Source organism: Pseudochaenichthys georgianus, chromosome 11 (assembly GCF_902827115.2).
Source record: "Pseudochaenichthys georgianus chromosome 11, fPseGeo1.2, whole genome shotgun sequence".
Classification (NCBI taxonomy): domain Eukaryota; kingdom Metazoa; phylum Chordata; class Actinopteri; order Perciformes; family Channichthyidae; genus Pseudochaenichthys; species Pseudochaenichthys georgianus.
This window is the reverse complement of record NC_047513.1, coordinates 6,064,264-6,072,072: the sequence shown is the minus strand read 5'-3', so window position 1 is coordinate 6,072,072 and position 7,809 is coordinate 6,064,264. Positions and strand designations below refer to the sequence as shown.

The following is a 7,809-nucleotide window of genomic DNA, read 5'->3' as shown; positions in this document are numbered from 1 at the left end:
GGGGTACAAAGTACATGTTGTATTACATTTAACAACACTCAAGTAAAGTACAAGTATGTCAAAATAGTACCCAATACTCGAGTAAATGAATTGTATTACAATCACAGCTGATAGACTTAATCAGGGCATGTGTTCGGCTTCTTTCCTGCATGTTTTCTGTGTGCCCCTTCCTCTCCCTTACTGCCTCACACTCAGCTGCCCTGGGCTTTGATGATAAGATCGTGGGGGGCTACGAGTGCAGGGACCTGGCAGGTGTCCCTCAACCACGGCTGGCACTACTGTGGAGCGACCCTGATCAACGAGTGCTGGGTCCTCAGCGCCGCTCACTGCTATAAGTGAGCTAGGCACAGTGGGGAAAAGCAACCACTTTGACCTACCTTCCACTGCACTACAATTCATTACACACACATGTTTGCCCATTTGTACTCAAGCTACCTCTCTTAATATCTGCACATCTTTCTACTTTTCATAACAATGCTGGACATATTTTATTTTATTATTCCGAGTATTTTGTCATACATGTAGTATACTGTACAGTACGTAGTTTTTTTGGTATATCTATGTAAATCATTTTCTATATCTCAAAGTTATAATCGGTTTGTTTTTTTTATATACATTTTTTGTCTGTTTGTTTTCTTATACATGTATCTTCTTTAACTGTGTTTATGTATGCAGCTTATACATCAAGGCAAATCCCTCGAAAGTGTAAACCTACTTGGCATAAACCTGTTTCTGATTTGGAAGCATGTATTCTACTTTTGACTTCCCTATATTTTACAGCTTTTGTCACTAAATAATTTGCAAATCAGATTATAAATTCAGAATATAAATCATGATGTATTATTTTAAGTCAGGCTACCAATCAGTATATAAAGTCATTTGAATAATTGCCACCTTTTTTAATGTTGATCACATTAGAATACAATCAGTGGTGAATAGTAACAAAGTACATTTACTCAGGTACTGTAATTCATTACAATTGTGATGTACTTGTACATTACGTTTTTTCCATTTGGAAGCAAATATTGTACATTTTACTCCACTACATTTATTTTACAGCTAAATGTACTAGTGACTTTTAAAATGCTGTTTATTAGTTAATACAAAAGGTTAAAATATCAGAATCTCAAATATCAGAACCTCAAATATGTATTCCAATAAGCCCTACATTTAACAGCTGTAATGAACACATGAATGCATCATCAATCATAATCCAGTCATTTTATACTGCATTATGCATATGATTCTGAAATTGGCCACTATGCATTTACAAGTATTTTTACTTTTGTTACTTCAATTATATTTTGATGCAAGACTTGAAGACTTGAAGCAGAGGATCTTTACACTTTATAAATGCTAGTAATCTGAATACTTCTTCCATCACTAAATACAGTTATTTCAGGTATTCTGAAATGGTTGTTGTAGGAGCCACATATGAAGCCATTTCTGTGTTTGTTAAGATACATGTTTTTTGAGTCACTATAGGTGGTGGGCGTGTCATTGCATTGGGGTGGTGACGTTTGTGCTTATATCCGGTTGCTTTTACCTGTGCACCTGTCAATAGATGGGGGAGTGAGCTAGAGAATTACCATTTTTGTTGACCGCACGCACTCACGCAGGCACTCAGGCACGCATACAAGGAGATACGTACATGGATATGGAATATTGCATTTTTGGAAAGGAAATAAAAGGTCAAACATATACTGTGTTGGAAAGACTGAGTTTTTGCGCGTCCACAGTGTTTTTTCTCTTGTTTAGTCCCTCGCGGCACTTTGTTTAAGATTACCGCCGCAATAGTTGTTCTGCACTCAAAGTACATTTTGATGCAAATACTTTGGTTCTTTTACTTGAGTGAAATGTTTACTGCAGGACTTTTACTTGTGAGTAATTTAACACTGCATTCTCGCTACTTTTACTTCAGAGAAATATTTCAGTACTTGTTCGATCCCTTGTTAGGTACTGGTTCTGCAACATAATTCTACTGAACTACTTTTTTAATCTGCAAACTGAAGAAACTGAAACGTTAACTTTAATTAAATGTATTATGTGAACAGATTTCACATAACTGTATAAGGTCAAGCAATAATATTAAGTTGAACCTAAGTTATTTCAACGTAACAGTATTGCTTTCAATACCCTTACCTTGTACAGTTGTGTGAAATCTGTTGACATAATACATTTAATTAAAGTCAACGTTTACATGTTTCCAGTGCGTGTGATTCTTCCACTTCCCTTCCCTCAGGGGGGAGGACATCGAGCTGCGCCTGGGGGAGCACCACATCGGCTACAAGGACGGCCCCGAGCAGTTCATCGCTGCTGCCGTCATCATCCGTCACCCCGACTACGACCGCTACATCCTGTAGCTTTGCCGATATCTGTGTTGATAGGTAATAGATTAAGAGCGGTGAATCAGCTTAGAAACAGGAAGTGCTCAAACGTTCGTGTGAGTTTATCAAATTTAGCATTGATTCCATGTCAGCCACAGCTTGTCACAAAAAATCTTACTGATAGTGTATCTAACAAACTTAAACTAGCTTTATTAAATGTCAGGTATCTGGCAGGAAAAATATTTTTAATCAATGATTTTATCACTGAGCACAATCTTGATTTTATGTTTTTAACGGAAACTTGGATTGAACAAAATAACAGTGCAGCTGTTCTTATCGAATCAACCCCTCCCAACTTTAGTTTTATGAGTCAGGAAAGAATGCATAAGAAAGGGGGTGGAGTTGCTATTCTGTTCAATGACTCCCTTCAATGCAGGAAGACATCGTATGGGAACTTTGCTTCTTTTGAATATGTGGCCCTTCAGCTGAAATGCTCCTCTCGAGCTCTGTTCCTAAATATCTATAGGCCACCCAAATACTGTGCAAGCTTTTTTGATGACTTTACCAAACTGCTGTCTATAGTGTGTATTGACTTTGACCGTCTAGTCATCTAGGTGATTTTAACATCCATGTTGACAACCCCCAGGACAGAGGGGCTAAAGAACTGTTTTGTGTTCTTGATAGCTATGGACTGACTCAGCATGTGACGGAGCCCACGCACAATAAGGGGCACACTCTGGACTTAATTATCTCAAAGGGTCTGAATATCTCTAAGGTTGTGGTGAATGATGTTGCGCTCTCTGATCATTCCTGTGTTTTCTTTGAGAGCTCTATTTCTGTTCACAAAAATGTTCAAGAAGAGGTAACCACAAAGCGATATTTAACTAAAAATACTCGGGAAATGTTTACTCAGAATTTTTCTTCCACACTTGCCCCTGCTAACATCTCAGTAAATGAGCTAGTAGATCATTTTAATTCAAAAATTAAAAATGTTATAGATGCCATTGCTCCAACTAAGGTAAAGGAAGTGACTGGGAAGAAAATATCTCCATGGAGAAAGGCCATGACCGTGAAAACAGAAAAAAGAGAGTGTCGAAAAGCTGAACGTAGGTGGCGAAAAACAAATCTCCAGGTTCACTTTGAAATCTATAAAGAGAGACTTGGCCTTTATAATTTGGAATTGAAAAACGCACGACAATCGTTCTTCTCTGACATCATGACCAAAAACAAAAACAATGCACGTGCCTTGTTTGCTACCGTCGACAGACTAACTAACCCCCCAGTGTCAGCAGCCTCTGAATTTTGCCTCCTTTTTCACTGACAAAATTCAGAAAATAAGACAAGCAGTAAGTGCCTCTGCATCAGGAACAGCAAATGTGTTGTCCCTATGTCCACCTAATATCAATTCAAACACCATGACACAATTCCATCAGATTAATGATAAAAACCTAGAGGACATTATTCAACTTCTGAAATCCTCCTCTTGCTGCCTTGACATTATTCCAACAGGATTTTTCAAAGATGTTTTTCGTTGCATGGCCTCAGATCTACTTCACATAGTAAACAAATCTCTTCACTCAGGTATTTTTCCACAGGCCCTGAAAACTGCAGTCATTAAACCGCTCTTGAAAAATTATCTAGATGCTTCAGTAATGAACAATTACAGGCCCATATCAAACCTGCCATTTCTAGGTAAAATCATTGAAAAAGTTGTTTTTCAACAGTTGAGTAATTTCTTGCATTTAAATAACTGTTTTGATATGTTCCAGTCAGGCTTTCGTCCAAACCACAGCACTGAGACTGCTCTTGTAAAGGTCTTCAATGACATCCACTTAAACACAGACAGTGGCAGAACTTCAGTGTTAGTATTATTAGATCTCAGTGCTGCGTTTGACACTGTTGACCACAACATATTACTAGACCGACTGGAAAACTGGGTGGGACTCTCGGAAACAGTTCTAAATTGGTTTGAATCCTACTTAAAGGACAGAAACAACTTTGTTTCTATTGGTAAATACACATCTGAGTTGACAAATATGACATGTGGGGTACCTCAAGGCTCCATCTTGGGGCCTCTTCTCTTTAACGTCTACATGCTACCACTGGCTCAGATAATGAAAAACAACAAAATAAGTTATCATAGCTATGCGGATGACACACAAATGTACGTAACAATTTCACCAGGAGACTATGCTCCAATTCAAACACTGAGTAAGTGCATTGAACAAATCAATGACTGGATGTGTCAGAACTTTCTCCAATTAAACAAAGATAAAACTAAGGTAATGGTTTTTGGAGCCAAGGCAGAACGTATAAAAGTTAGCGCTGAGCTTCAGTCTGCAATGTTCAAAACAACAGATAAAGCCAGAAATCTAGGTGTAGTCATGGACTCTGACCTGAGTTTCAACAGTCACATTAAAACAGTTACTAAATCAGCCTACTATCACCTAAAGAACATATCTAGGATTAAAAGACTAATGTCACAGCAGGACTTGGAAAAACTTGTCCATGCTTTTATCTTCAGTAGACTGGACTACTGCAATGGTGTCTTCACAGGTCTCACTAAAAAATCTATTAGAAAGCTGCAGCTAATTCAGAACGCTGCTGCTCGAGTCCTCACTAACACTAAGAAAGTGGATCACATCACTCCTGTTCTGAAGTCTTTACACTGGCTTCCTGTGTGTCAAAGAATAGATTTCAAAATACTGCTGGTGGTTTATAAAGCTTTGAATGGTTTAGGCCCAAAATACATTTCTGACCTCCTGCTAAACTATGAACCATCCAGATCTCTCAGGTCTTCAGGGACTGGTCAGCTTTCTGTCCCCAGAGTCAGAACTAAACATGGAGAAGCAGCGTTCAGTTATTATGCTCCAAATATCTGGAACACACTCCCAGAAACCTGCAGGTCCGCTGCAACTCTGACTACTTTTAAATCCAGACTAAAGACTTTTCTTTTTGCCGCTGCTTTTAATTGAACTATTCACATCTTAAACTGCACTGTAACTTTTATCCATGTATTTTTTCTTTTAATGTTTATTTTTATTATCTTTTCTTTTTAATGACTGATTTTAAATGCCATTTTCTTAATGTCTTTCGTTTTTTGTAAAGCACTTTGAATTGCCTTGTGTTGAAAGGTACTATATAAATAAACTTGCCTTGCCTTGCCTTGCCTAATATTTTGCCTGTGACAATATTTGTCAAACTGATTCTGCTCATTTGAATGCTGTGACATGATCAGGCCATATAAAATGTCTCTCTTCTTGTTTGTGGTCCAGTCGGCTGTACGAAGTGCCTGCACTGCCTGGACCTGCCCATCCTGTCGCAGCAGAACTGTGAGAGCTCCTACCCCGACAGGATCACCTCCTCCATGTTCTGTGCCGGCTTCCTCCAGGGAGGAAAGGACTCCTGCCAGGTAAGCTACAGCACAGAAATATACATTAGACAATTAGTCCATTGTAATGTTTTATTCTGTTTTGAACAACTGTGTTCCTCCAATATTGCTATAATCCAGTTAACTGTGGTCTAATTAGATGTATATTAAGAAACCAGTCATGCCAACATTAATTGAGTGTTATCTGAGTTTTTCAATTGAAATGTATTATAATATTATATTTTAACTGTCCTATGCACTATTTTGTTGACCTATACTTTCATCTGTTTTATTATTTATTTGTTTTTAAATACATATGGAAAAGGAGGATTCAAATCTAATAATTCCTCTTTTAGTCATCACTCAAATTGAAATGTAGTCTTGTATTTAACCGATCCTATTTAGAAACAGTTGGCAGCTGTGCTGTACAGCTCCTTTAGAGAAGTCTGAGGGTGTGGTGCCTTGCTCATGGGTACCTCAGAAGGGCCCAGGAAGTCACCTGGCACCTCTTGAAGTATCAGTTAACTCTTCATACTTGGTTTGTTCGGGGACTTGACCCGGTGGGTGACCCTATGGTTCCCAAGTCAGGACCCTACAGACCAAGCTTTCTTTTCCCCAGATTTAGTTTAAATTGTAAACACATTCTTACTGTACTTTCCTTGTTTACTTGTTCCTACTATCATTACTAATAGCCTGACCCCACATTTTTGTTGCCATTTCTGAATTGTTCAGGGAGACTCCGGTGGCCCTCTGGTGTGTAACGGGGAGCTCCAGGGGCTGGGGCTGTGCTGAAGAGAATCGCCCCGGGGTTTACGCCAAGGTGGGTACACTCAATTTCTCAGCGTGAAAGTACCCGGTTGAACATTTATTGAATTAACTATACTTTAAAAACTATGAGACTTCAACAATGAATTTGTTGTTAGTTTTGTTGGGAGTTGCTGTTCAGACGGTCACGTTTCATTATTACAATTTGTATTGAAGTTATATCAATAATTGTCATTGCAAAGCTCAGCTCTGTGGTGTGATCAGTCATATCTGAAGGTCAAACTCTAAATGTAATATCTGTGGACACAAACCTTTTATCTTCAGATGTCTGCTATCTCACACAAATGACGCTATAACCTTTTTATCTGAGTGCAACATCCTACTGATTGAATGTGCCTGATTTCTATCTTACCTTTTGCACAGTCATTGTCATAATAAGTGTAAACTGAACCAGCTAAAAGTGATATCCCTTGTATTCTCCACAGGTCTGCCAGTTCACTGACTGGATCCACGCCACTATTGCCTCTCACTGAAGTCCTTCTGCTAACGTTGTTCTTTTTATTTCAACACTCTTAATCCTTCTACAAGTATGTCTAGGCTTTTTAAGAATGTATTTGACTGTGAAGCATGTTTTAACAACGACGGTAAAATATCAGCATGCGTAACAACCAAATGCTGTTCCTGGAATTACTCTGTAATTGTATCATAAAACTATTACTGGTTGTACAGGTTGTTTTTTAAATGTGAAAAGTACAACTCTTGTGTGGAGCAGGACGTTCCTGAAGGTGAAATAATTGCACTACCCTGGGTACAGTATTTTTAAAAGTTTGAATGGAATAAAAAAATGTGTTTACGACTTATCACATCCATCCAAAAAACAACTCAGACTCACAGAGGTTTTGCATGTTTAAGTCATCATAACATCAAGTTTGACATTTATCTAGGTGTATTTAAAAAAAATAAGAATTCAGTTTTTGGAGATAAGCCTAATTTTACCGGCAAAAGTTTCATCATACGTACAACTATTAGAGTCTCAGTCTCCCTCCAACAATGCTCATTAAATTTGTATAAAAATGAAAGTCCTGCACGTAGAAGAACATTTAGAAACAAAGATATCAAATAGACCAACATACATATAGGGCTAAAAATAAACATTATTAAAGTATAAATTAATATAAATGTGCAGTAACAGTATGAAACTGAATAAACTGAATGGTATATTGTAAATGTGTAAACATGTGTATATACACACACACAGGTGTAAACACTTGCTAATACAACTAGAGAATGCAATTCCTGAAGAAATTGCTAGTGGGAATGCTTTTTGCTAAAAAGCTGATGCTGAAT

At 37.9% G+C, this 7,809-nt stretch overlaps 1 pseudogene; it reads left to right on the top strand.

Annotated features, from left to right (window-relative positions):
- The first annotated feature begins 130 nt into the window (after nucleotides 1-130).
- Nucleotides 131-6,995, top strand: LOC117455467 (trypsin-1-like; annotated as a pseudogene).
- The last annotated feature ends 814 nt before the right edge of the window (nucleotides 6,996-7,809 follow it).